The 22,194-nt window shown below is 42.4% G+C and overlaps 1 protein-coding gene across 6 annotated transcripts in view; it reads right to left on the reverse strand.

The window, feature by feature from the left end:
• The window catches only part of LOC140730680 (pleckstrin homology domain-containing family G member 1), a 218,340-nt gene that overhangs the window by 149,212 nt on the left and 46,934 nt on the right, over positions 1 to 22,194 (reverse strand). The window contains exon 1 of one of the 6 annotated variants that reach the window (XM_073051443.1): positions 1,975 to 2,010. The exons of the other annotated variants lie outside the window; for them this stretch is intronic. The gene's annotated coding sequence lies outside the window, so the exon portion shown is untranslated. Of the gene's footprint in view, positions 1 to 1,974; positions 2,011 to 22,194 lie in introns of those variants that run through there. 6 annotated transcript variants of the gene reach the window in all.

A 22,194-nucleotide genomic window follows, 5' to 3' on the forward strand; every position in this document is an offset into this window, starting at 1 on the left:
AGTTATTGGAAAACTTCCATTAAACCGTGCAAATGTTATCTTATTCTCGTAGCACATCCTCAAATGAATAGGTTACACAGTTCATTGAGCTGATTACCTTACAATAACTACGCTAGGACACTGCAATACAGTCAGTATCTGTACAACATGATTAAGTCCGAGTGCAAAGGTTGTAACCAGAAGCATGAATGCAAGTATTCTGGGCTGAATGCACTCCTTCATTTCTCTACTAATACCACTGTCAGAAAAGAGAGTTTAGGTCAAAAAGGTCTCCACCACCTCACCTTAGCTGGGTGCAAAGAAGCCCATGACACTTGCTCAAAGAACTAATAAACACTCAACCTAGCAGCAACTACCATGCATCAGGAAAGAACAATTTCACAGCTGTACAGTCTCCACAAATACCTACTGCCCCCACCTCAACCCCACTGATGTCCTGCCCAAGACAGATTTGCCATTTGCCTTCATCAGGCTGGTAACATAGTGGAAGCTCCTGTTAAAAATGGCCAAGTTTCTCTACACAAGGGCAACACTGAAAAGACACTCAGGGTAGATTGGGAAAGGTATAACACAAAATTCCTATTAAAAAGGAAGGATTTCCACTTGTCTGCACTCTATTAGCAATGTGGGTGACAAGTTAGTAGGGCTGCTGTCAGAAGGTGGCCTGGGTTTAGATTCAGATTTATTTAACACATGTACATCAAAACATAAGTGAAATGTGTCATTTGCGTCAACAACCTAAGGATATGCCGCGAGTGTCGCCTCACATTGTGGTGCCAACGCGGCATGCCTACCACGCTCACAGAACAGCAATGCAGAGCAGAAGCCCAGCTTCCAGCTTGACCTCACTCCACATCGCTGTCCCTAAACCCTATTCCGACCCCTAACTCCCCTCTGTCCACAAATCCATCCCCCTACAAACCTCAAAATACAACTAGGTCTGAACCACAGCCCGGTGCCATCTTGACCGGATATCATTCCGGCCTTTCGGTGTAGAGTCTAACATTCTCCCTGTGACTGTGTGGTATTCCATCAGCCAGCCCCCACTCCCCACCTACTCCCTCCCCAGGTGCTCTGACTTTCTCTGACATCCTAAAGTTGTGGGGGCTGGTGGGTTAATAAGATGGAGTATATGGCTCCTAGCCTGTAGCCGAGGAGAACTGGAGGTGGGAGGGTTAATTGACAAGAATATGGGAAGAGTAACATGGGATCAGTACAAATGGATGGTTGATTCGGTGGTCTTGAAGGCCCTATTTCTGTGCCTCTAAAAAGCCACCAACACACCAATGGAAAGCAGGAGAAGCGTTTCTTTGCCAGCAAAAGGAACGCACGCCCTCATCGCACCTTCAGAACCACAAACCTGAGCAAACTCAAACTTGCTGCCGATCTGGCTGCAATTCAGTCCAAACTTTGCGAACTGAAACAAAAAAGGTGGGCACCATCCAATCAAAAGCTTTAACCTGGCTGCAGCGCTGGATAGGTGTTACAGACATCTGCACTGTCAGAACATCTAGTCAGCAGGACACTGCAGTTTGCCTGCTCCTGTTTAATGCAAAATTGCAGAAGCATTCGGAAATGCAGTCAAAGAAAAATAACGTTATTCCATCTTGTTGTACAATACAAACCACTGTTTACTTTTCAATATTACGTCATTAACATGGGATGTAATGCTCTCTGCAGTTTTGGATGAGAACCCTCCAAATTATGCAAATATTTAGCCTTGTCACCATGAAGTGCAAGTCCCTTTATATTAAAAAACCTCTGGATAATGACCTCGTCTAAATCTGCCAACACCTCAATAAGAAAAAGCCTTGATCCCTCCAACTTCATTGCATGCTGCATTTCCAGCTTCTCTTTCATCTCTAACGGTCTATAAACATGCTGCTGCCATTAGGTCCAAGCTCAACTCTCCCCCGCCACACCCCCCCCCCCAAAAAATACTAGCTTCAATGAAAAACACCGATTGGAACTTACTGGGCTAGAGATCAGCGTTGTTACAGTAATAGAAGATCAGACATTCATGTATTGGGAATGTATAGGGAATCTATCCTAATTCTTTTGTGGACCTTAACGTGGCTCATCATATCTTCCTTCTCCAGTCGATCTCCCAATGATCCCGCAAGAACGAACTTAAACTGCCTGGTTTCATTATCCTTCCTGTCACAAAATCATTTGCATTAGAGAAATTAGAGAGAGTGCAGAGACGATTTACTAGGATGTTACCTGGGTTTCAGCACTTAAGTTACAGAGAAAGGTTGAACAAGTTAGGTCTCTATTCATTGGAGCGTAGAAGGTTGAGGGGGGATTTGATCGAGGTATTTAAAATTTTGAGAGGGATAGATAGAGTTGACGTGAATAGGCTGTTTCCATTGAGAGTAGGGGAGATTCAAACGAGAGGACATGATTTGAGAGTTAGGGGGCAAAAGTTTAAGGGAAACACGAGGGGGTATTTCTTTACTCAGAGAGGGATAGCTGTGTGGAATGAGCTTCCTGTAGAAGTAGTAGAGGCCAGTTCAGTTGTGTCATTTAAGGCAAAATTGGATAGGTATATGGACAGGAAAGGAGTGGAGGGTTATGGGCTGAGTGCGGGTAGGTGGGACTAGGTGAGATTAAGAGTTCGGCACGGACTAGGAGGGCCGGAATGGCCTGTTTCCGTGCTGTGATTGTTATATGGTTATATGGTTATTTCAACTGGAATAGAATATAAAAGCAAGGAGATAATGCTGAGGCTTTATAAGACACTAGTCAGGCCGCACTTGGAGTATTGTCAACAGTTTTGGGTCCCATATCTCAGAAAGGATGTGTTGGCATTGGAGAGAGTCCAGAGGAGGTTCACGAGGATGATTCTGGAAATGAAGGGATTAACGTACAAGGAGCATTTGGCAGCTTTGGGCCTATAATCACTAGAATTTATAAGAATGCATGAGGATCGCATTGAAACCTACTGAATGTTGAAAAAACTAGATAGGGTGGATGTGGAGAGGATGTGTCCTATGGTTGGGGTATCCAAACCTAGAAGGGACAGCCTCAAAATTGAGGGGCAACCTTTTATAACAGAGGTAAGGAGGCATCTTTTTAGCCAGAGAGTAGTGAATCTGTGAAATGCTCTGCCACAGACTGCAGTGGAGGCCAAAACAGTGGATTTAAGGCTGAGGTTGATAGTTTCTGATTGGTCGGAAGATCAAAGGATATGGCTAGAAGGCAGGTTTCTGGGGTTGAGTGGGATCTGGGATCAGCTATGATGGAGTGGTGGAGCAAACCCGATGGGCTGAATGGCCTAATTCTGCTCCTATGTCTTATGGACTACTGTAAACTACCTCTAGATGTGCCAGTGTGTGGGATTCAGAAGCAAATTGATGGACACAAATGGGAAAACAAGATTGTTTTGAGGGCTGGCACAGGCTCAAATGGGCTGAATGGTCACTTACTGCATCATAACTGTGTTTTATTTTGTAAATATGTTCAGTGTACTGAAAGTCTACATCAAGTATTTATTCCCACACAAAAAAAAACTTGAAGGTCAAAGTATTAACTGTAACGAGTAAGCAGATAATATTCAAACTCGGACAGTCTTTTCTGCTTACCTCCTCTGCTCAGGCCATTATCAAGAGGCAAGAGGCAGTATCGAGTACTGCCTCGGCCCAAAAGATGGCAGTGATTACATTATAGGGCCTGGAGCAGTCTTCTGGGAAGCCATGTTTAAGATGGTATGACAGAAACTTAATTCTGTTGAAGGAATTGGCAATAAGTACCTGCAAAGGCAATAATGACTATAGAGAAGTACAGTGTCAGATACTTGCCTATCTAAGCTCTTCTAATCTAAACAACTGACCCCTCACCAGCATGGGCAAATTGTAACTGCAGCCCTCTGAAGAGGGCACAACAGGTCACCGGATATTCCAAATGAGTACTTTAAGGGGCCACAAGCAAGAGAAAATCTGCAGATTCTGAAAATCAAAGCAATATGCACAGAACGCTGGAGGATCTCAGCAGGCTAGGCATCATTTATGGAAAAGAGTCAACAGTTGATATTTAGGGCTGAGACTCTTCAGAAGGACAAGGGGGCAGCCCATCACTTCAGGGAAGCTGAGAGCAAGTAATACATGATGGCCTCAACAATGAACCCGGAGACAGGAATAATTGTTATTTGAAAACCGTGGCAGGATGCTTTGAAATAATCCAAGCAACCGACTCTATAACAGCACAGTGGGAGAACTGCATTTTCAACATAAACAGAAAATGAGAATGCCAATGAAAACAATGGACCATTAACTCCTGTATGCCATGAACCTAACTTTGTTAACTCTGGTTGGTCAGGATACTTGAATCCATATGTGGGTGCCACTCTCTGTACTCTGCCATACTGTCCAGCTGATATCTCCATTACAGAGCAAAGTTCCCGCCAGTTTTAATCAAACCCAGCTTGAAGGGTTTAATGATCAACTATCACAATCCCACACAATCCACCCCAATGACCAAAAGCCACGTCACCTAAGCACAACCTCTAAAAGAGCAAAACTAAATGGGGCATACAGGACTGCAAAGCAAAGCCATATAACATGATAATACGACCACAAGATATAGGAGAAGAATTAGGCTATTTGATCCTTTGAGTCTGTTCCACCATTTCATCATGGCTGATCCAATTTTCCTCTCAGCCCCAATCTCCTGTCTTCTCCCCATATCCCTTCATGCCCTGACCAATCAAGAATCTACCAACCTCTGCCTTAAATCTACATAAAGACTTGCCCTCCACAGCTGCTTGTGGCAAAGAATTCCACAGATTCGCCACTCTCTGGCTAAAGAAATTCCTTCTTGTCTCCATTCTAAAAGGACTCCCCTCTATTCTGAGGCTGTGTCCCCTGGTCTTAGACTTGTCCACCATCGGAAATATCCTCTCCACATAAGGCAAATGACAAAAACATTCTTTAAACTGCAAATTTAAAGAATTTTTCATTGGGAGGAAAAAGTGCTGTAAATCTGCACAGTTATGTGCTTATTAACATATAGCAATCAATAATATCATTTAAATTCAAGGAATTTGCAAGAGGGTAAAGTTAGAGGCATGCACTAGAAAAGTTGGAATAGATTGGATTTCAGAGATGGAGAAGAGGTGACCTTGGACAGATGTAAAAACAAAGGTGAGCATTAAACAGATATTGCTTAACCTGGAACCAATCAGCAAAACTTTAAAGAAATTTACTGAAAATAGCCCCCATGATTCCACTGGTAGCTAGGAGATTTATCTTCAATTCCTGGAGATGTGTGCCCAATCCTAGAGAGTTGGCATCCTTAATTGGAACGGAAACTGTTTTCCACAGCAAAATAAATAGAAGTTGTTTTGGAGAAGCTTGCATGTTAAAAGACCATTGTTGCAATAGCACAAATCATTCTAGGAACTCAGCCAAATGGACATATCAAAGGGGATTTCCATTTTCTAACATCTCAATAACGTTCACAAAGTAGTACCAAGGATGCTTGACCAGTCTCTTGAATCAGTTATTTTTAACTATTTGTTTAGGTGTTGGCATCATGAGGTTACACTTGTTCGGCACAAAGTGTACTGCCTTTAAATCAATCACTGAATGGCAATGCACATATACAAAAAGGGCTTTCCATCATTTGAAGTACCACCCTAGCAAAATTTATTATGATGGCATGAACCTTCAAACAGCTTGGTTTAATTGAGTGAGACAATATTCAGAGATACTCCAGCGTGTGTACCCGAATAAAGAAATAATTCACAGCTCAAGTTACAGAGCAGTTTTATAGTCATACCAGAATAATTATAACCTTTTCTCATATAACTAAGCAGCTGTTCTAAACAGCAAATTTCAGATGGCAATCTTTACAAGATGTCTTTACCTATGGTTTTTAACTCACCCCACCTTGTAAATTTCAGTGCTCTGGTTAATCAAGGAAATTTTTAAAAAATTGGAACCACACTAATCCTGATACAGCTTCATACCCTCCAATACAAAGGAACCTGTAACAACAGTAGAACTTTCACCTGCCACAAATCCAGACATCCTCTTCCATTGACACAAGGATTAAGCAACCCACCACCAGCAGATATCTCCACTTCTTAACAAAATTAAATACATCCACTACAACCTGAAATAACCCTAACTCTTGACAATCACTGAGGCCTTTTAAGACCAAGGTAAACACTAACACATTCAACAAATACACCTTTTAAACGTTTTTCCCCCTCTCAATTTGCAAATAATAACTGTCAAATAAAAAGAGAGGGGAAAAAAATCACCTCAGGCCCATCCCTGATATAACTGGTCCTTAAAAAGACCAGTTTATCTTTTAAAACAGATACACTTCAGCTTGAATCCAGGTCTGTTTCGTAGCCTCAATCTCCACACAGATGCACTAATCCTCTTTTGTCCTAACCCAGGACAATCTGCATGGCTTTTAGGAGTCAGATGGTACGGGCAGGGAGCCAATAATTGCCGATGAATTACTTTTTAGTCATCCACAGTTGAAGAAAATCAAAGTTTCCACCATCATAAACTCTTGTACTGAGAACCAAAGGCAAACATCAATTAAGAGATAATTGATGCCTCCTTCTTACAGTACAATAAACTTAAATTGAAAAGGTTTCAAATTAAACTTAACAAATTTAGCAAAAACATTGTCTGGGAGCATCGGAGGGACATTGAATCAAACTTCCTACAGACATTAAGTATCAATGGATTATTATTACCATGGGGTTATTGCTCTCTTGCTGACAACCTACTGTACAGGTTAGACGAAAATCACCATCTTTCTTTTAGACTTCATAAGCTGGGAATCAAGATCAAAGCAACCCAGGGGCATTTAAAAAAAAATTTTCTCACAGTTTACTACAATTTCATTTATATAGCATATTTAACATCATCAAGTGTCTAAAACACCTCACTGAGAAAAAGCAGAAAGCATTTGATGTTAAGTGAAACAGAAAGCAAAGGTGACTAGAAATTTAGTCATAGAGCTTTCAGAAAGAAGTCCGGAGGGTGAGGCTCTGACAGCTTAAGGCCCAGCTGGAATGTGAAGTGGGGTTATTAAGAGATTCGTATTGCAATGGAGATTTTGGAAGGTCCTGCAGCTGGAGAAGTTTACAGAAGATGTCAATTCATGCATAAGATGAGGATGCTGCTGACTAATCAATATTTATTGCCGTTGAGAAGGTGACATGCTATGAAGGTACCCTGACGGTGGTGTCAGGGGGATTTGAGTGAAGATGAAAGAATGGGGTAGTCCCTGGATGATGTGCAACGTGGAGAGGAAATTGGACAAGGTGATGCTCACACAAGTCTTCTGCACTCATCGTGGGTGTTAGAACCCCTCAGCACAAAAACAGGTCCTTTGACCATTGTGCAGCCATTTAGAGTAATCCTACATTAATCCCTGTAATAACCCTCTGCAGACTCTACCACTTGCCTACATCCTAAGGTCAATTTAGAGTCCAACTCACCTACCAACCTGCGGGACACCACAGCACGTGGCAAAAGCTCCTGCAGTCACAGGGAGAAGAGGCTATCTCCACACTGACAGCACCAGAGGTCAGGATTGAACCCAAATCGCTTGCTCTGTGGGGCAGTGGCTCCACCAGTTGGTCCACTGTGTCACCCCAGAGAAGCCCACAATGTCAAAGAAGTCCTGGCAAGTAGATCTTGCAGATGCTGCACACTGATCTTGTGACGGGAGGATTGCGTGTTCAAAGTGGAAGCTGGAAATGAACTGAGAAAGCAGATTTGTTCTGGGTGATGTTGATCTTTGAACTGGAAGCAAGTCAGTCCTTCACACTGCTCATTATAGAGGCTTTTGAGACAAAGGTGACTTGCTCCCTGCAGGATACACAATCTCCGACCAACTTTTGTAGACACAATCCATTTCAGTTTGTGGTAACCAGGTTGTTGACAGAGCCAGTGAGTGACAAGTTGTGATGATAGGGCCCTCACTGGTTGAAGATGATCACTACAAGGCACTTGTGAGAGAAATGAGCCCAGAATAGCAGCAAGTTGTGCTTGAACTTGATTGAAATACTGCTGGAGGATAAAGAGAAGGGTTCTGACTGCTGGGGCATTGTGAGACTCTCGCTACTGGCTTGGTGTACACTCTAACTGAGCACACAGAGAGCCATCTTACTGGCTGTTGCTAAGGTGGTCCAAATGGTTGGGAAGTAGCCAACACAAAAGGGGAAAATAAATTCAGACACAGTAAGAAGCCTTTCAGTCTGCCTTTGCCAAAGTTAAAAGAGCAGAGATTAGCGAAGCAACAGAACAAACAATGGTCCAACTGATTTTTGTTTATGGGAACCAAGGCCATTCAACTAATTAGGCTTAACAAAATAAGATACGTGGGAAGGCGACACAGAGAGCTCACCAAGCCCTGAAATAATGTAGATAAGGTGCACGTGAAGAACTACCAGAAAGGAAAATAACCAGTCAAGCAAGAACGAATAAGGTGAAAATCAAAAAAGACCTGCGGATGCTGGAATAGAATCAGGAAATGTTGGAAGTACTCAGCACATCAGGCCACGTCTGTGGGAAGAGAAACAGAGATAGTGTTCCAGATTGAAAACACTCCATCAGAATGGGGAAGGAGAGAAAAGAAGTTTTATAAATTACAGGGAGGATGGGGAATGTCTCTGATTGGGTAAAACCGGGGGGGGGGGGGGGGGACCATAGGGATAAAATATAAACAGTTATCTGGTCAATGGGTAACAAAAGGCAGTTAGAGTCTGAGACATAGAGAAGAAAAGGATGTGGGAGCTGCGAAATGCAGAGCAGGACGACAAGCCCAGCAGGTCAGGTTGGGCATGTCCTCTACTCCCAGAGAGGGGAAGTGGGAAACTAAAACAAGCAGAGCCTGGGTAACAGATGGACAACGGATGCAGACTGAGGAGTCACGTTACTAGCAGTTTTAGAATTTAACACTGTGCCCAGGAGGCTGCAGTGTTGTCAGGAGGAAGATGAGGTGTTGTTCCTCAAGCCTTGTGTTGGGCGTTGTCATGTCAGTTTAGCTAAAAAGATTTCCCAATTTCACATATCCTCTGATTTCTCGTCTCACACTGTGGTGGTCACAGGTCTATAAAGTTAAGGCGGAAATCATTTGTGGGTTGATCATGGCCTGTGCTATAACAGTCATCATCAGCAAATTTATTTTAAGCAGGACTCACCTTACTTACACTTGTGCGGTGCAGGTTTTGTTTGCAACTTAATATTTCATGATTGCATGCTGTCTAGATCTTGCTAAAGATTCACGCTTTATTATCTGAAGAGGTATACAGGTGACCCCCCTTTACAAAGGTAGAACGTTCCTATGAAACCTTTCTCAAGCTGAAATGGCGTAAAGCGAAGAACCATTAATTTATATGGGAAAAATTTTCGTAGAAGCGAAAATCCTCTTTGTAATGCTAAAACAGGTTACTAATGTAGGTCTTTTGTAAAAGCAAAGTGGCGTAAAGTGAACATTCATAAAGCGGGGGACACCTGTAACTAGAAGTGCATGCAATCAGCAGTAAAAATTACTACTTCAGATCTCCTGGTGGAGGAAAGGTCAGTGATGAAGCAGTTTAAGATGGTTAAGGATATAACTGAGGAAAGTCTTTAGCTATTTTGATTGAAGTAAATTACCACCAGCACGCAAGTTACAATTATGAAGAAAGCATGGCAGCGCATCAACTTCCTTCGGAGTTTGTGAAGATTCTACATGACAGCTAAATCTTTGACAAACTTCTATAACTGTGTGGTGGAGAGTATACTGACTGGCTGCATCACAGCCTGGTATGGAAACATGAATGCCCTTAAATGGAAAACCCTACAAAAAAAATAATGGATACAGCCCAGTCCTTCGTGGGTAAAGCCCTCCCCACATTGAGCACATCTACATGGAGCATTGTTGCAGGAAAGCAGCGTCCATCATCGGGGATCCCCACCACCTAGGTCATGCTCTCTTCTTCCTCCTGCCATCAGGAAGAAGATACAGGAGCCTCAGGACTCTCACCACCAGGTTAAGGAACAGTTATCATTCCTCAATCATCAGACTCTTGAGCCAAAGGGGATAACTTCATTCAACTTCGATCGCCACATCACTGAACTGTCCCCACGACCTATGGACTCACTTTCAAGGGCTCTTCATCTCATGTTCTCGATATTTATTGCTTATTTATTTATTATTATTATTTCTTTGTTTTTGTATTTGCACAGTTTGTTGTTTTTTGCACACTGGTTGAATAGTCTTTCATTGATTTTATTATGGTTATTATTCTATTATGGATTTATTGAGTATCTCACATGAAAATGAATATCAGGGTTGTATATGGTGACATACTGTATCTGTACTTTGAAAAACCGCAGACATCTTCCTTTGTACAAAGTGTGACTCTAGCCGCTGGTGAAATTTCCCTTTGATGTCCACGGCCATCAGTATTACCAGGGCTCACACCAGTCAAATGCTGCCTGGATGTCAAGGACAATAACTCTCACCTCTCTCTGGAAGTGTAGTCTAGTCTTCATGTATGAAGCTGAGTGGCCCTTCAGAGACCCAAGCTGGACACATTGCCCTTATATTTCTATCAACCATTTTTGTCATTCTCTTAAAGAAAACCAGTCAATCAAACTTGGCAAGGCCATGGGTCATGTTGAATCTCATCTACAATTGCATTTAATGTTGCGTTTATCGCTAAGGACATTTCAAACATTTGCTCAATGGATAACAAATTCACAGACTCACCACTCCCCAAGTAACTTCTGTCTAACTTTTTGAGAAGAGGACTAATATCACCAGTTCCCAGGCACCTCTCCAGTGTTCAGTGACATCCGCAAAGTTCCTGCAATTTCCTCCCAAGCTTCCTGAAGAATAATCAGATGATCCTTATCCGGCTTGTGAGGTTTGTTTACTTAACATTTGTAGGCTGTTCAACCACCTTGCTGGTAATAATCTGCCTTCGTTTCAGGTTGTAAGTTACCTAATTTCTCCTTGGTAAAGAAACATCAAAACATCTCACTTGGCACTTCTGCAACCTTCATTGGTCCCAATCTGTTCTTAATGAACCACATATATCCCAATCAAATCTTTTCTTGCTGACACTCCTGACACGTCTGTTATGAATCATGGGTTATGACCAAAGAAAGGTTGGAGTTGCTTAGCATTTTCATGTAAGAGTGTTTATTCAGTGTGTCAAAAATCCAACTTACAAAGATTAGAGAAAATAACAAACAGGTTTACAATATTTACAAAAAGATATCCAGCAGAAAACACAATCATAGCTACGTACTATATCCAGTGTCAACTCTTGACAATCTCAATTTCTCTCTCTCCCTGCAAGAGCAAAGCCCTGTCTTTTTTTAAGCACCAGGACACACCATCTTTAATTACCCACAAAGTTAACTTAAGACTACACATGAATCGAAATACGATGCAGCACACAATGTAGTTATAATCATACAAACAGAAGTATTTACCTTAAATACAATATACAAACAATACATATGCACATCCCCATTACTAAAGAAAGGGAATATTTCACTGTGTACAGCATGAAAGGCGCCCTAAAGCCAACTCATTATACAATCATACCAGAGAAAGACAATGAAATGCATGTACTCAGTGCAGCAGCAGAATGACGAGAGGAGAGAGAGAGACAGAGAGAGACAGAGAGAGAGAGAGACACAGAGAGAGAGAGAGAGAGAGACAGAGAGAGAGAGAGAGAGAGAGAGAAAGAGACAGAGAGAGAGAGAGAGACAGACAGACAGAGTGTGTGTGTGTACAGAGTGTGTTTACCGAGCACTCTCTGTCACAAGGTCTACACCTTTCCACTACACCCTTCGACCTTTAATTACCTCTGACTTCAGTCGTTGAGGACAAATGAGTTTTTAGGTTTGTTGGGTTTACATTGGTCCACTGTGCATGCAAATTATCTTCTACAGTTCTTCTACTTTAATGGCCATTCTGACATAAGAAATAGGAGGAGGAGGCCATTCAGCCCTTCATGATTGTTCCACCATTCAATATGATCAAGGCTGATCGCGTATCTCAATGCCATTTTTCCGAATCAACCCCATACGCTTTGATTGTCCACGTTTTTAAAGTCCTGTCAATCTCCTTTCCCTCCAGGGATAGGAATTAGGAGTTGGAGGGTATTATGAAATTCCCTTTTACTGTATATTTCAAATGTGATACAGTACTGTGCCAAAGTCTTAGGTGCCTAAAGCATTTACACAGTACAGTACTTGTCAACATGGAGCAGAGAGCGAGTTTGTAAATCCGGTGGGAGCAAAGGATGTCAGTACTGCCAAGGGTGGAGCGCCATGGGTGGGGCATGGGACAGGAGGCAGAGGGCGGGTTGGGGGCACGGGTGCAGACACACCCAGCTCTCAGACACCAGTGAAGGTCATTTAATTCCAAACAATTGGTTTACAGATCATTACAGAATGTCTCTCTCTGATACTTCCCAATCCCTCCCCTCTCCCCAACCACGATTCCCCCCTCCCTGCCCCTTCCCCACTCTCAGTCCACAACAGAATAGTCCATATCAGAATCAGATTTATCATCACTCACATATATTATGAAATTTGTTTTTTTTGCAGTAACATTACAGTGCAATACGTAAAATTACTACAGTACTCTAAATCTGAATTTGAAGTGAAGTGCAACTTCTCCTATGAGTTCTCTTTAAGAGGGTATTGTTCAGGTTTACAGACCTCTTCATTTGCTGGAATAATCACAGGCACATAGTTCAGCGACTCTGTTACTCACAATCACATGCAGGATAGGCTCTTTAGTCTAGTCTTTTGCAAAATGAGTCATAAAGCAATCCTTAAATAACACGAGAAAATCTTTGCCTATTTAACAGGAACAACATTGAGAAAGCAATATAGACATTATGATATATTTACTTGATCAAATAAATCTCTCCTGTGCTTCAAACTGTCGTGTAGGGGTACGAAATGAAGGTAGGATAAAGTCAGACAGTGCACGGATCCTGTCGCAATATAAACAACAGCTCCCAGCTCTGATCAGAACACGTATTGCGAGCATTTTATAATACAATGGCTGACCACATGCTGCTTGTTCACAGTGACCTGTGTTACATCTACCAAGGTAGACCACCACCACTACAGAGTTCTTTCTATCATGCGAACTGATCTACGGGACGTATTCCAAAAGATGTTTCTAACTGATATCTGTCCCGATGCACAGCTGTTTAGTTGCAAGCAGAAGCTGAGTTGCACTCTATCAGCTGTTGTGTCTATCATTCTTTCCCCGTCTCCATTCACTCTTCGGTCTGACCCAGTGCCCCGTTAATTATCATCCACAATGAAGAATGTTAAACACTTTCCCAACTGCAGCACAAATACTGCTTTGTAAACATCTGTCGCCAAGGCTGCCCCTGCATGCTGGTTTCCTTTATGTAACTCAAGGTGGCAACTGTGAGGCAGAAGGACTTAAAGTAATCAATCCAGGCTGATTTCCTTGAACAGTGATGAAGTAAGAGTGGTATTTTGAAAAAGACATTAACATTCTCAGCTCATGGCATTAAATCCCATTGCACTCAATGAACAGAGAGCTTTCCCTGGCCCTCTGATTAATTCCTCAATTAATCATTACAAAAGCAGATTATCTAATCATCATCCCACTGTTATTAAAAGGGCTGGTTTGTGTACACATACACCATAAACTTTCTCACTTCACAACAAAACTACTGTACCTCAACATCAGTGACATCAATGGATCTGGGGCTGAGAGGGTGAACAGCTTCAAGTTCCTCGGCATCCACGTCACCGAGGATCTCACGTGGTCTGTACACACCAGGTGTGTGGTGAAAAAGGCACAACAGCACCTCTTTCACCTCAGACGGTTGAGGAGGTTTGGTATGGGCCCCCAAATCCTAAGAATTTTCTCCAGGGGCACAATTGAGAGCATCCTGACTGGCTGCATCACTGCCTGGTATGGGAACAGTACCTCTTTCAATCGCAGGATTCTGCAGAGAGTGGTGTGGACAGCCCAGCGCATCTGTAGTTGTGAACTTCCCATGATTCAGGCCATTTACAAGGACAGGTCTGTAAAAAGGGCCCATAGGATCATTGGGGACCCAAGTCACCCCAACCACAACCTATTCCAGCTGCTACCATCCGGGAAGTGGTACTGCAGCATAAAAGCCAGGACCAACAGGCTCCGGGACAGCTTCTTCCACCAGGCCATCAGACAAAGAACTCACACTGACTTGAGTATACTCTATATTACACTGACTGTTCTAATTATTATAAATTATTAAAATTACTATGATTGCCATGGCACGTAACGTAAAGATTTTTACTCACGTATGTGAAGGATGTAAGGAATAACGTCAATTCAATTCATGCACCTGATTGGCTGTAAAGCATTTTATGTCCTGAGATAATGAATGACACTACATAAATGCACCTATTATTTATTGACATATCTGTGATTACTCTTAAATAGTGCAGCTGCTTGGCTAAAGGCAAAGAAAATGATCCAGCCTGATCACTTTGCAAACACCACACACCAGCATTCTACAGTTTAACCCACAAAGTGCTGGAAGATCTCAGTGGGTCAGGCAACATCTATAGTAGGAAATGGAAAGTCAATGTTTCCACTTGAGACTGTCTATTTCTCTCCACAGATGCTGCCCGACCCATTGAGTTCTTTCTGTATTTTGTGGTTTACTGCACATTCCAGCATCTGCAGTCTCCTGTGTCTCCATTCTACAATTGGAACTTAGGTTAAAATTAGCTACTAGATCAGCCCTGTAGTCAAACCTCCATTGTTATTTTCCAAAGGAATAAAATAGAAATATAATTTCTGCGATTTATCTCTAAGGTATGAATCAGAATCAGGTGTAATATCACCGGCATTTATTGTGAAACTTTTAACTTTACAGCAGCAGTTCAATGCAACACATGATAAATAAATATAGAAAAAAAGTGACATTAAGTGTATATATATCTATTAAATTGTTAAGTTAAAATAAATAGTCCAAAAAAAACAGAAATAAAAAAGTAGTGAGCTAGTGGCCATGGGTTCAATGTCCATTTAGAAATCAGATGGCAGAGGGGAGGTCACAGGAGGACAGGAAAGATCAAACAGTCTCCCTGTAATCTTAAGGGAATTAAACTAGCTTTGGTTTGGATTCAGATTCAAAGACAGATTAGCTTTATTTCAAAACATACAGCGAAATGCATCGTTTGCGTCAACGACCAACACAGTCCAAAGATGTACAAGTGTCACCATAATTCTGGCACCAATATAGCATATCCACAACATACTAACCCTAACCCTACAATTCTGGAATGCCGGAGAAAACCACACATGGGGTGACACGGTAGCGCAGTGGATCGAAAAATGCTTTACAGCACCAGCAGTACGATCAGGGTTCAATTCCCTTTGCTGACTGTAAGAAGTTTGTACGTTCTCCCTGTGGTCACATGGGTTTCCTCCGGGTGTTCCAGTTTCCTTCCACATTCCAAGGACGTACGAGTAAGTTGTAGGCACTCTATGTTGGTGCTGGAAGCAGGGCGACCCTTGCAGGCTGCCGCCAAGCATATCTTGAACTGTGTTGGTTGTTGATGTAACTGTATGTTTCAATGTACATATGACAACTAAAGGAAATCTTTTAAAAGTAACTGGAGCACTCGGGAGGAAATCCATATGGTCATGGGGAGAACATACAAACTTCTTACAGTCAGCAACAAAGAAGTGAGATATATGTGGCCAATACCTTGTTCTTCCATTCCACTGAGGTGGACAGGAATGCATACCAGTGAAATAAAACATGGTGTCCTAAAATTGGTAACAGGGCTGCACTGTTACCAATCAGATTTCTAGAATGCTAATAGAACCCATAAGACAGTAAGATAAAGGAACAGAATTAGGCCATTTGGCCCATTGAGTCTGCTCTGCCATTTCATCGTGGCTGATCCATTTCCCTCTCATGGATCTCATGATCCATCTCCTGCCTTCTCCCCGGATCTCTTCATGCCCTGACTAGATGAAGACTAGATGATGACATCGACCTCTGACGTAAATATACGTATGACTTTGACTCTACAGCTAACCATGGCAACAAACTCCACAGATTCATCACTCTCTGGCTATTTTTTTGATGGGAGTCATGCGCAGACCCAAAAGGAGTGTCCCCACACAGGTCTGACTAAGAGCTTTTAAAAACCCAGTCTCTATAAAAGAAAGGTACTACCCAGCGTAGCAGTCATCACGGGAGTGCTCTGAGTCAGAGTAGTAAGGCTTTGTCGAGAACAGGCAGAGGCAAGGAAAGTTCATTCCTCATTTCTTACTTAGCTCTGGAGAGAATGGGGGCATGTCTACTGAGCCAGTGTTCTGCTCTGGGTGAGAGATGTGGAATTTCCAGGAGAATCCCAGCCTCCCTGATGGCCACATCTGCGCCAGGTACATCAAGATGCAGCTCCTTAGAGACCATGTTAGGGAACGGGAGCTGCACTGGACCTTCAGCTTGTTAGGGAAAGTGAAGTGGTGATAGACAGGAACTACAGGGAGGTAGTCACACCAGAGGTACAGGAGACAGATAAATGGGTGACTAACAGGAGAGGGAAGGGAGAATGTCAGATAGTGGAGACCACCCATCAACAATAAGTACTCCATTTTGAGTACTGTTGTGGGGGACAATCTAATTGGGGGAGCAACAGCCTCTGGCACGAAGTCTGGGCCTGCAGCTCATAATGGTAGGGAACTGAAGAGGATGGCAGCAGTAATAGGGGGCTCTATAGTCAAGGGGACAGATAGGCGATTCTGTGGACATGAAAAGAAAACACGGATGGTAGTTTGCCCAGGGTCTGAGATGGTGCTGGACGCGTCCCCAATATCCTGAAAAGGGAGGGTGAGCAGCCAGAAGTTGTGGTACATATTGGTACGAATTAGATAGGAAGAAAAAGGGAGGAGGTCTTGAAAAAAGAATACAGGGAGATCTCAAAGGTAGTAATCTTGGGATCGCTGCCTGTGCCATGCGACAGTGATGATAGGAATAGAATGAGGTGGCAGATAAGAATTGGAGCAGGGGGCAGGGATTCAGATTTCTGGATAATTGAGACCTCTTCTGGGGTAGGTGGGACCTGTACAAAAGGGATGGTTTGCACTTGAATCCGAAGGGGACCAATATTCTTGTGGGCAGATTTACTAGAGCTGTTAGGAATGGTTTAAACCATTATGGCAGGGCAATGGGTACCAGTATGATGAGCTGAGGAAGAGCCAACAGATTTAAAAGTAGACGATGGGTGCAATATGAATATAAGGAAGGACAAGCCAGTGATTAAGTACAAATGCAGACAGTTAAATTGTACCACAGAGGCAAAATTCAAAAGGGCAAAGAATGCAGGACTGAAGGTGCTGTATTTAAATGCGAGTAGCATTCAGAATAAGATGGATGAATCACGGCACAACTACTGATCGGTCAGTATGATGTTGTGGCCATCGCTGAGTCATGGCTAAAAGAAGGCCATAGCTGGGAGTTTAACATCGAAGGATATACTTTGTATCGAAAGGACAGACAGGAAGGCATAGGCGGTGGTGTGGCTCTGTTGGTGAGAGATGGAATCACATCTTTAGAAAGAGGTGACACAGGGTCAGAAAATGTTGAATTGTTGTGGGTGGAGTTAAGAAACTGCAAGAGTAAAAAAACCATTATGGGAATCATACACTGGCCTCCAAATAGTAGCCAAGATGTAGGGTTGAGATTGCAAAGGGAGCAGGAAAAGGCGTGTAATAAGGATACTGGCACAATTGTAATAGGGGACTTCAATATGCAAGAGGATTGGGAAAATCATGTCAGTGTCAGATCACAAGAGAGGGAATTTGTTGAATGTCTACAAGATGGCTTTTTAGAGCAGCTTGTCCTTAACCTACTCAGGGAAAGGCTACGTTAGATTGGGTGTTGTGTAATAACCCACATCTTTTTAGGGAGCTTAACATAAAGGAACCCGTGATCATAATATGATTGAATTCATACTGCAGTTTGAGAGGGAGAAGCATGTATCTATCACAATGGAATAAAGGGAATTACAGAGGCATGAGAGAGGAGCTTGCCCAGGTGGATTGGAGGAGGATACTGGAGGGGATGACGGCAGAGCAGAGATGGTTGAAGCTCCTGGGAATAATTCACAAGGTGCAGGATAGATACTGTATATCCCACAGAGGAAGAAGTTCTCAAATGGCAGGGCTAGGCAACTGTGGCTGACAAGGAAAGTTAAGGACTGCATAAAAGCCACGGAAAGGGCATATAAGGTAACAGAAGTAAGTAGGAAGTTGGATGGAAAGCTTTTAAAATCCAACAAAAGGCAACCAAAACTACTACAAGAAGGGAAAAGATGAAATATGAGGGCAGACTAGCCAATAATATAAAGTAGGATACTAGAAGTTTTTTTTCAGTTATATAAAGAAGAAAAGAGAGGTAGGAATTGATACTGCACCACTGGAATATATGCTGGTGAGGTAGTAATGGGGGATAAAGAAATGGCAGATGAACTTAATGAGTACTTTGCAACAGTCTTCACTGTGGAAGACACTAGCAGTGTGCCAGAAGTCCATGAGTGTCAGGGAGCAGGAGTGAGTTCCATTGCTATTACAAAGGAGGAAGTACTAGGAAAACTGAAAGGTTTTAAGGTGGATAAGTCACCTGGACCAGATGGACCACATCCCAGAGTCCTGAGAGAGGTTGCTGAAGAGATAATAGATGCATTGGTCATGATCTTTCAAGAATCACTTGATCTAGCATGGTCCCAGAGGACTAGAAGGTTGCAAATGTCACTCCACACTTTAAAAAGGGAGGAAGGCAAAAGAAAGGAAGTTATAGGCCAATTAGCCTAACCTCAGTGGTTGGAAAAGTGTTGGAGTCTATTATTAAGGATGAGGTTTCGGGGTACTTGGAGACTAATAAAATAAATCAAAGTCAGTATGGCTTCTGTAAAGAGAAACCTTGCCTGACAAATCTGTTAGAGTTCTTCAAGGAAGTAACAAGCAGCTTGGACAAAGGAGGCAGTGGATGTCACTTGCTTGGATTTTCAGAAGGCATTTGATAAGGTGCCACACATGAGGCTGCTTAACAAGATAAAATCCTATGGCGTTACAGGAAGATTACTAGCATGAATAGAGGAATGGCTGACAGCCAGGGGGCAGCGAGTGGGAATAAAAGGGGCCTTTTCTGATTGGCTAGTGGTGTTCCACAGGGGTCAGTACTGGGATTGCTACTTTTCACATTGATGTCAATGATTTAGGTAGCGGAATTGATGGCTCTGTGGCAATGTTTGTGGATGATACAAAGATAGGTGGAGGGGTAGGTAGTGCTGAGGAAGCAAAGCGATTGCAGCAGGACTTAAGACAAATTGGAAGAATGGCCAAAAAAGTGGCAGACTGAATACAGTGTTGGGAAATGTACAATAATGCATTTTGGTAAAAGAAACAATAGTGTGGACCATTATCTAAATAGGGAGAAGGTTCAAACATCAGAGCTGCAAAGCGACTTCAGAGTCCTCGTGCAAGACTCCCAGAAGGTTAATTCACAGGTTGAGTCCGTGGTAAAGGAGGCAAATGCAATGTTGGCATTTATTTCAAGAGGAATAGAATATAAAAGCAAGGAGATAATGCTGAGGCTTTATAAGACACTAGTCAGGCTGCACTTGGAGTATTGTCAACAGTTTTGGGCCCCATATCTCAGAAAGGACGTGTTGTCATTGGAGAGAGTCCAGAAGAGGTTCACGAGGATGATTCTGGAAATGAAGGGGTTAACATTTGAGGAGCATTTGGTTGCTTTGGGTCTGGAATTCAGAAGAGTGCGAGGGGATCTCATTGAAACCTACCAAATGTTGAAAGGACTAGAAAGGGTGGATGTGGAGAGAATGTTTCCTATCTTGGGGATCCAAAATTTGAGGGCGCAGCCTCAAAATTGAGGGGTGACCCTTTAGAACAGAGGTAATTTTTTTAGTCAGAGAATAGTAAATCTGTGGAATGCTCTGCCACAGACTGCAGTGGAGGCCAAGTCATGGCTATATTTAAGGCGGAAGTTGATAGTTTCCTGATCGGTCAGGGCATCAAAGATATGGCGAGAAGGCAGGTGTCTGGGGTTGAGTGGCATTCGGGATTAGCCATGATGGAATGGGGGAGCAGACCTGATGGGCTGAATGGCCTAATTCTGCTCCTGTGTCTAATGGTGTTATGGCCTTACTCTAAATAGATCTCTCTCTATTCTGAGTTTGTGTCCTCTGGTTTTAGATTTCTGAGGTTGTGTCCTCTGGTTTTAGTTTCCCCCACTATAGGAAAGATCCTCTCCACATCCACTCTATTGAGGCCTTTCAGCATTTTATAGAATTCAACGAGATACCCCTCATTCTTCTGAATTCTAGTGAATACAGGCCCAGAGCTATCAAACGCTCCTCATATGATAACCCTTTCAATCCTAAAATCATTTTTGTTAAGCTCCTCTAAATCCTCTCCAATGTCAGCACATCTTTTCTTAGATAAGTGGCCCAAAACTGCTCACAATACTTTTAAAGCCTCAACATTACATCCTTGCTTTTATATTCTAGTCCTTTTGAAATGAATGCCAACATCACATTTGCCTTCCTCACCACCAACCTTTAGGGAATCCTGCACGAGGATTTCGAAGTCCCTTTGCACCTCAGATTTTTGAATTTTCTCTCCATTTAAAAACTAGTCTATATTTTTATTTCTTCTCCCAAAGGGCATGACCATACACTTCCAGACACTGTATTCCATCTGCCATTTCTTTGCCCATTCTCCTAATCTGTCTTAACTCTTTCTGTAGCCTTTCTGCTTCCTCCAAACTACCTGCCCCTCCACGTATCTTTGTATCATCTGCAAACTTGGCCACAAAGCTATCAATTTCAACATCCAAATCACTGACATACAATGAACACCACCAATGTCACCAGCAGCCAATCAGAAAAGGCTTCATTTATTCCCACTCTTTGCCTACTGCCAATCAGTCACTGCTTTATCCATGACTGAATCTTTCCTGTAATACCATGGGCTCGAAGTCAAATGCCTTCTGAAAATCCAAGTACACAACATCCACTAATTCTTCTTCATCTATCCTGCTTATTCTTTATTCAAAGAATTCCAAGAGATCTGTCAGGCAAGATATTCCCTTAAGGAAATAATGCTGACTTCAGCCTACTTTATCACATGCCTTCAAGTACCTCGAAACCACATCCTTATCAATCAACTCCAACATTTTCCCAAACACTGAGGTCAGAATAACTGGCCTTTAATTTTCTTCTGCCTATCTCCCTTCTTGAAGAGTGGAGTGACATTTGCAATTTTCCAGTCCTCTTGAGCCATGCCAGAATCAATTGATTTTGGAAAGATCATTACTAATGTCTCCAAAATCTCTTCAGCCACCTCTTTCAGAGCCATCTTTTCCTTATTCATGGCTTTTTAGTTGCTTTCTGTTGATTTTTAAAAGCCTCCCAATCCTCTAACTTCCACTATTTTTGTTTGCTCTGTTGTATGCCCTCTCTTAACTTTTATGTTGTCTTTGACTTCTCTTGTCAGCCAGGGTCACCTATGAGTGATTCAGCCAGGAGGACGTTACTGCTGAGCCAAGTCTGATGACAGGTCAGTAACTGCAACAAGCATCCATTTGTGTTTAACATCTTTTGTTTGACTCTTCAGCCAACCTTACACCAAAATTGTAGCCACTGACTGGTAGAAACCAAAGGAATTTCCCATGGTCATTATCCTAAGGATGGAATTTTATCTTTTCTTTACAATCTAAGTAACTAATTTAATTGGAGTTTGGAAGATAATGCACTTTCCCTGCAGATACCAAATTATGAATTAAAATACCACTAGTATCACAGTATGTAATTATAGCACACTCTGCGTCCATTTTTACACAGGAATTTACAGGAGGAACAGTTGGAACAGAAGAGTGATGCAAGATATGTTATTATATCATATACAGTACAATCAAAAGAAAACACCACCCATTGTGCTCAAAGCAGACATTGCAATACCAAGGGCCTCTTCCTGTGCTGCACTGTTCCAAGTTTTACATTTGTTCTCCACTGAACTGTCAGTCTAAATGTGTCCTCTAATTCTGGAAGTTATTATTGAATCTCTGAATAATTCCACAGAATGTTCAGCCACTGATGGACATCAAATCATCTTAACCCCATGAATCAAAACAGA

Source organism: Hemitrygon akajei, chromosome 7 (genome assembly GCF_048418815.1).
Source record: "Hemitrygon akajei chromosome 7, sHemAka1.3, whole genome shotgun sequence".
Lineage (NCBI taxonomy): Eukaryota > Metazoa > Chordata > Chondrichthyes > Myliobatiformes > Dasyatidae > Hemitrygon > Hemitrygon akajei.